Here is an 8,415-nt window from a genome sequence, read left to right on the forward strand (position 1 = left end):
GTGAAGTCCTGTACTGAACAGAGAAGAGTACACGTGTATGTCACATTCACTTCGGGATCAGAGTCAGTATTTTCGCGTGTCTTTAATTTCGCGAATAGCACCTGACTCGCGCAATTCGAGAAAATAAAAACCTCGCGAAATATTCGGCGTATATAGTATTTTCTTTATATTGTGCAGTGGTGTGTATTTTGATTAGCAATGAGTGGCAGCCAAGGTGTTGCCATTTCCCACTCATAGGCTGTGGTTACACTGGCCAAAGATTTGAGAAGTTTATAAGATCGCGAAGTCTTCGCAATCTTTTCTTGTCCGTTCATGCCGGCAGCCAATTTTATCGATCTTTGGATCAATAAGTTTGGGTCGCTAGTGTTTGTTTGTTTGTTTGTTTGTTTGATTTATTTTTCTTCCAACACAATTTCATACATAAATCAAAATTATTTTCCGTAATATCACATGGAATATCAGTAAGCAGATTACAAGTACATGATTCAAAGAAGGAAAATCGATGTGTAAATTAATTTCATTAACAAATTATAAATCGTATTACCAATTTTCCAAATAATTATCTGAGAAATTATGCGGAAGAAGGACTGCCACTATAAGCAAAAGCTTGAGCACGTGGCAGCCCAGGGACCTATCTACATAATACACAAAAAATTATATTGTTTGCGGAATGGAGAAATACTACAAAATATAAAACACTGTAAATACATTGTTTTTTACATATGTAAAGTGCATAGGTACGAATAAGAGTAACGTGAAATATGATGATGATGATGATGATGATGGTGATGTATGATGATGTTGACAGGTTAATGATGAAGAAAAATGTGACAATGAAGATGAAAGTGATAGTGGTGATGCTGAAGATAATGAGAATGAAATGAAATGATAGACACAGAAACATTGCGTATATTTATTGTAGTTTTAAATCCAATTTACAGGAAAAGAAATGTGATCATACAAAAAAATATATATATTCAAATGCTATATTCATAGATTGTAATCTGACAGTAATGTAGTTTTCAATCTAGCCTTGAAAGAATATAAAGTTTTACACGATTTAACATAATCTGGGAGTGTATTCCAAAGATTTGGTCCATTGTGTCTTATAGATTTTTGTGCAATTAATAATCTGGGATTTACTAAATGAAAATTTTGCGAATTACGAGTGGGATATGAATGAACGGTATAATTCAGTTTAAAGAAATCGTGAAAAATGTTTGGAAGTAAGTTGTTCAAATACTTATACATAAAAAGCAAAGAATGTAATGTATTTATATAGTGTTTATATATATATATATTATAATATATATATTATAATATATATATTTATATTAGTGTGTGCGGCATGAAAAAAGTAAGAGTACCCCGTCTGACATGTCTATGATTGTGATGTAACAATGCACACAGGTGCAACCCATTGAGGGCACCGCCCAAAAACCATCAATCGTTGCTTCAAGCAGGTGATGAAAGTGATCACATGACAAAAACTTTGCGAAGTTTCATTCAAACATCCCTAGTTACAGTGGGAAGTTTCTCAAGTAGTTTCACGAGAATTTTGCAGTCATACTGGCAAAACTTCGAGATCTTAAACATAGCGAACTTCTTAAACTTCTCGATGTTCTGCCAGTGTGACCATGGCTAATAAGTACCTGCTTTTCTATAACTTAGCAAACACCCTTAGTAGTATTGGACAGGAGCAGCATTCTAATGATGACTTCGTGTTTGATGGTGCTTGTTCTTTGTGCCCCCCCCCCCATTGGTTTCCCCAAATCTACGCACAAGTACATTTGTAGTTAAAGGGGGATGATACCCAAATGTGTGGCTTGAGTGAATGCAGCAACATTTTAATAGACGAATAGATCAGTGAAGTGTTTGTATCGTCCTGGAGTGATGTCGCAAACCATTGTATTCTTCTCATCCAGCGATGGCAGAACCGAAATTTCGCAAGGAAACAACGAAAGTTGTCCAGACTGTCCTCAAACTTCACCTACAGTTCTACTTAAATATAGCTGCATTTACTATTAATCTATACATTTGGGCTTCATTTCTCTTTTATGTGCTCAGTGTAGCTAACGTGATGTGACATCAGAACTGTTTGATTTGCATATACAGTATATGCGTCGTACATGTATGTATTTACATTGTATCTGCTAGAACTCTGTGCAATTCATATATCTAACAGTGTGCTGCAATACATCCATTTTAATCTTTTTTTATTGCAAATAATTCCATCATGTGTTTGTTCTCATGTTACTCTTGTGTACGTCTACATTGTATTGTACTTTGTGCCCATGCAAATCAATCTCTTTTTTTCTTCTTTCCTACCCATAATGCTCTGTGATGAATGTTTGCTGCTAATAGCCAGACAGTCATTTCATTCTTTGTGTGTTCCACGGAAACAAATATTTGTTGTACCCCATAGATTTTCCTCTAACTTTGAAATCAAATATTTGTGTCCATATTAAACCGTCTTTCCAAAAGGGACTTTGTCCTGTAAGCCGTGTAAAGGTGCGTGTGTGTGTGTTATGTTGCGTCTTGTATGTAAAGTAGGAGTCATCCCACTAGACTGACACCCACGAGTCATACAGACCACGAGTTCGACATTGAAAACAGGTCCATGAGTCGTACAGCTCACGAGTCATACAGCTCATGAGTTCGACACTAGGCAAAAAAAAGCCCATGAGTTCAACACTAGGTAAAAACAGTCCACAAGTTTGACAGATACTTGTACAACACGGGGCTTAATGTGTCAGTCTCGTGGGCTTTGTTAGCTTTAGTGTCGAACTCTTGGGCTGTATGACTCATGAGCTGTTTAACTCATGGGCTGTATGACTCGTGGGTGTCGGTCTCGTGACGTGCACCCGTAAAGTAAACATTGAAGTTCGACAAAAGGTACTGTTACTTGTAGAAAAAGACAGAGTCGGATCCAGGGGATACGAATAGACCAATGCATAAAGACACTTAGAACGTCAGGGTGGTTCAGATTAACAAATTGTCAAATTCTGCTGACATAGCTGTATGGTGACATTCTAAAGCATGAAAACGAAACAAAACAAAAACACTTTCATACAGCGTGAGAATTATGTTGTCAGTCTTTTTTTTTTCTTACCTTTAGCCTTATTTTAACTTTACTCTGAATTGTTATTAATGCATTCAACCTGGAGTCTACATTTGTATGCATAATATATTTGGCAGATTTTACTTTCTGATTCAGAACTTTTACTATTTGGAAAAAAAAAAAAAATCTAAACAGCTTCGGATTTCAAACACAGATATGAATAAATTGGACTAAGCTGAGTAAAATTGATTTTTTTTTTCTCATCCTTCTCCTCCCTCCCTCTCTCTCTCTCCCCCTCTCTCTCTCTCCCCCTCTCTCTCAGTCACTCTTTCTTTCTTGTGTTTTTATGCCTCCGCCACCAAGTGGTGCCGGAGGCATTATTCTCCTTTTTTTCTCTGTATCCCTGAATTTAGGTAGGAATATAGACAGTTGCTCGATTTTCAAAAAGTATATATATCATCGCTGGGGCGACATGACCTCATATCTGAAATTTTGGTGAAAATTACTTTTTTGGATGAATGGTGAGGTAATCAGCAGAGTGATGTCCTGTCCAAAGCCTAGCTGTCTTACCCCAAAAATAAAGCCACCACAGCATGTCAAAGGAAAGGCTTTCCCGTTTGATACAGTGCTTTGGCTGCCATGTTTTTTTGCTCTCCTGAACATTTCACATTTTGTAGATACAAGGTCTTGTCGCCCCAGCAATGTTATATCTTTGAGAAATAATCTAACAGATCTGTCTTTTCTTTTTCTTTCATACAGTCTGTGCATGTTGGTCGATATATTTGGTATTTCTTACTTACCGTGTCTAGCTGCACATGGTTCCTCATCATTTACTCTATCTTCTTTTTTCTTTCTTTTTCTTCTTCTTCTTCTTCTTCTTATTATCATTATTATTATTATTTGGAAAAACTTTCCAAAATCATTGATAAAATGATATTTTGTCGTCAAATTGTCTGGACCATAACATTTATTTTTCCTATTCAATGCACTCGGCACAATCACATACACGTGTGGAAATGTTGTGATATTCTATTCATGTCTGCGAACATGACATACACCTTGTACACGTGTAACAGATCACTAATGCAATGCAATGAATAATTAAGTTCACAAATGCCCTTCAAACTAAATTAAATCCACAGCATTTTACACCGCTTCTGGCTATCCTTGATGGATAAATATTTTCCAGCAGTTGATGGTCCGCACTTCAAAGGGATCATTAAGTTCTGGTTGAAACCTAATGTCAGGTTTCTAGCATTTTGGGACAAGATAATGAGAAACCTCCTGTGAGATATGAAAGAACATGTAATTCCATGAGGAATTCAGCATTTATTTGATGAAAATTGGTTTGAAATGGCTGAGATACCCAAAACAGAGAAATCCTTATAAAAGGTTGGATCCAACTTTTATTACAATCACTTTATTTTACATTTTTTGGGATGTTTCAGCCATTCTAAAACAGATTTCCATTAAATAAACTTGGACTTTGTCTTAGAATGGTATGCTCTGTACTAGTTCATAAGGGGTTTCTTGGTACAAGTATCACGCAGAAAGTTACAAGCCCAATCCTCGCCTCCACCAATACTTTACCACCCCTATAATCTCTGAGACTGTGTGCTCAATTATTCTACATCAATACAGAGAATATTTTGTGGCAAACTTTTCTTTTGATATGCACCTATCCCAAGTCTATTTACAAATTTTTCACGATAAACGTACAAATGTATGCTTTCCAACGGCAATGACTTCAATTATTGTAGTGTAAGAATTCTACTCTTCACCAATAGCATATGGATACGATTATCTTCACACATTCACGCACACACGCACACACAATAAAAAATAGAGAGGCACTCCGAGACCTCCACCAAGAAGCTACTTTCCACCGATGATCTTGTTCTTCCAGAGAGATCAGTGATATCACCCGCACGTACATGTATACATGCGTGCTTAAAATTGCCCCATTTCCCAGTATAGAAGCCTTTTGTTACATCATCAACTTCTAGCTGCGCGGCACACCTCGCCCTAGCAGAAACTAGAGCATGAGCTTTAGTGCACGTATACATGTACATGCAAATCTCAAAAAATGTGCAGCGTGACCCTTCCTGCCAAAATATTGAAAATCCTTCATAAAATCCATACAAAATTTGGGATCACTACCAAAATTTAATCATCTATTCCTTGTGTCATTTCCAACTTTTCCTGTAAGTTTCATTCAAATCCGTTCCCTACTTTTTGAGTTATTTTGCACACGCATGAACAAACCAACAAACGAACAAACGCCGAGGAAAACATAATCTCCCTTGGCGGAGGTAAAAATGTGAAGAGGTTTGGCTCCAAAGTTATTGCATCAGCTTTGGCACAAATGCCACGCACCGACACAGACCTGCTCTAGTTCAAAACATGTGTTATTAAAAGTCAAGTAGTCAGACACCCTTTCAATTTTTCATCCAGAATCTTTTGAATCAACCCCTGGGGCCCGTTGCATAAAACTCCAACCGGATTTTTTTCCGGTTGAAATCACAAAATTCCGGTTGGAAGCTCCCAACCAGAGTTTTTATGCAACGGATTTTACATTCTTAAGTTAGCAACCTTAAAAAATTCAGGTTGGGCAAGTCCCAACCTGAATTTTTTAAGGTTGCTAAAAAAGTTTTATGCAACGGGACCCTGGTAGTTTGAAACAGTGCTTCTCTCTAAAACAATACAATCCTCATCTTAAAACTTACTTCATCTTCTTTTTTTAACCAAAGGAATATCTGTGATTTTGTCACTTCTATTGTTTTCATAGTTTATGTTCACCATTTGGCACGTTTTCTTTAAATATCTATACTGAATACTCTTTTCTGCACTCTTTCTGCACACTTTTATATTTCTTTGTATCACTTTCTCCTACACTCTGTACTTATGAGACTCCACAGTAATCTTTTATATAAATTTATGGGGAAAAATGAAGGAATGTTATTATTTTTATCCTTAACTTTTTGTGAAGTTGATAAATCCCTCAACAAAGTCTTAGTACATATGCAGGTGATTATAGTCTGTATGTGACAGGTAAAGTGAGTATGCTTTGAATAGATGTACATGTAAGTGTGTGTTTGTGTTAAAACACATCCTTTAATTCATGGATGATTCTTTGTGAGATGCAAACATAGTGGACAGAAAGAAGTTACCCGTCATGTTTTCTTTTCCTACCTGATGTTATGGAAGACCCTTCAAAGTACATGTACTTGAAGATGAGTGTTGGATTACCTGCCCTGCTGTGTTTCCTTTATGTGACGCCAGGCTTTCCTCCCAGACAAAAAAAAAAAAAAAAAGAACAAGCACCCCTTTGCAAACTCTGGCAGTGTGTTCTGTCTGCTGTATGGCATAGGTTGAAGATTTGACATTACATGTCTGCAACAATTGACCAATTCAGAATTCTTCTTCTTGAAACATCTGAACCATATCAAGTCACAAAATCATTGGAAAACTAAAAGTCTGGAAATTTAACAGTTGGGGTTAAAGACAAAACAGGGCACAAGATGTTTGCCAAAGTTATCAAGCTTTTACATTCATATGCCATGAGCAGGTTGCATTGGGAGCGTTTGCAAATGGGTGCTATAGAAACAGCCAATTCTGCCCTGTAAGTTTGTGCATCAGAGAATTGAAGCAGGTATGCAAGCACTGTCCAATCTTCACACACATTCAGAGAACAACAAGCATGGTTATCAAGTGGTTTTATACAGACCCTTGTCCATTTGATTTCTTTGTTAAGTTAGTGTGTTTCCTGGAACCCTGGTGTATATATTTGCCTTCTCCCCGTAGAAGTTTATACAGTGGTCTCCTATTAACCTGTTGAGGACGGACTGATTTCGCTTCAACACGCATTTCCCATAGACACCTGCCCGAGTATACTCGGGACTCGTCCTCAACGGGTTAACCAATGAAAGGCAACAATATTGTGAAGCTAAAATGCACTTCTGTCTTAATATCTGCTCGTTTGTTATCAATATCCCTGTTAAGAGGGGGACACTGTATTTGCTTCTTTCTTTTTTTTTCCTTTGTTTTTGGTTGTTTTGTTTCTGTTCTGCTTTTGTTGGTTTTGTTATGTATATTTGTTTGTTTGTTTATTTATTTGTAAAGTTTGACTCCCACTGTTCTGTTACTATGCATTTACCATGGCATTATGCATGGAAGCCTGTTTTCAGTTCTGTCGGAGCTTTTAACATCTTGTTTCATTCACGTCATCTCATTTTTGGTCCTTTTTCTTTGACTACCTGCTTCTGCTTGTAACGTTATTGACGACAAGTTGATGTCTGTGTAGCACAGATTGTTCATTTATTCTTGTGCAGATGCTCGTTCATGTTCGGGCCATACAGCGTTCAATTTGCATTCATCACCGATGCTTGTCTTTATTTGTATCAGCTTTTTCTCTTCTCTTTTTTTTTTTTTTTTCATTCATTTGCTGACTTAACTTGAATCTGATTTGCTTCATAAGCCTAACGTTTATTTTGAATAATGCTGGTATAATGAAATTCCACTTGCTTTAACATGTGTATAGCTGCAGTGTTATTTTTCTGCCCCACTCTCCTGATCATGCATGATAAAACATGGTGTTCCTCAATTCAAAGGTTATCTTCACTCAGATACTGAATGCAGGGTGGAACTTCATTTTATACGTTTCATTCCACTTTGTCATGCTGGGTGTGTACATGCATGCCCAAAGCTCGACAAGTGTGTATACAAATGATCATACATTGTACATGAACTTTGGCATACAATATGTCCCTACTATGCGAGTGTAATACGATAGCTGTCAAAGGAACTGATTAGTCTTTACTCTGCAGACTCGCTTAATATAAAGAATTTGAAGCTAACCAGCCAAATTGTCAGTGTTCAGCCTCTTTAGACAATAGGGAAGACAAAAAGCAAAGTTTGAAGATAAGCTTTGATTATTTTGCCAATCAGATCTTGCCTTCAGACAAGGTATAAACTCATGTGACCCTTCGTTGATAATTACTATATTTTGTGCAGCAAGTCTAAATTGCATTAACTGTAGGAATGTGGTATTGGGAAGATCTACCTACTTCTAGGCATCAGTCTGAGTTTTTGTTTTACCCAACCCTTTACATGTTTTGAATGCCTGTTGACACAGGGAATGCCATAGCTTTGAACACACATTCTAAAGTCCCTGACACAGAAAGGGGTAAGAAATAGTATATGCCCCTCTCCCTTCCCTCCTACATGCATCTGTAAGACCCTGCCCTCAGACCTAAGCCTCTTTTTTGTCACTTGGTCAAGGTAATAATCCCCTCGAAAATGTAGGAATCAGGATTGAAGAGTATTAAAGCCATTTCAAAAAAGTCTTTTCTTGA

Source organism: Diadema setosum, chromosome 6 (assembly GCF_964275005.1).
Source record: "Diadema setosum chromosome 6, eeDiaSeto1, whole genome shotgun sequence".
Lineage (NCBI taxonomy): Eukaryota > Metazoa > Echinodermata > Echinoidea > Diadematoida > Diadematidae > Diadema > Diadema setosum.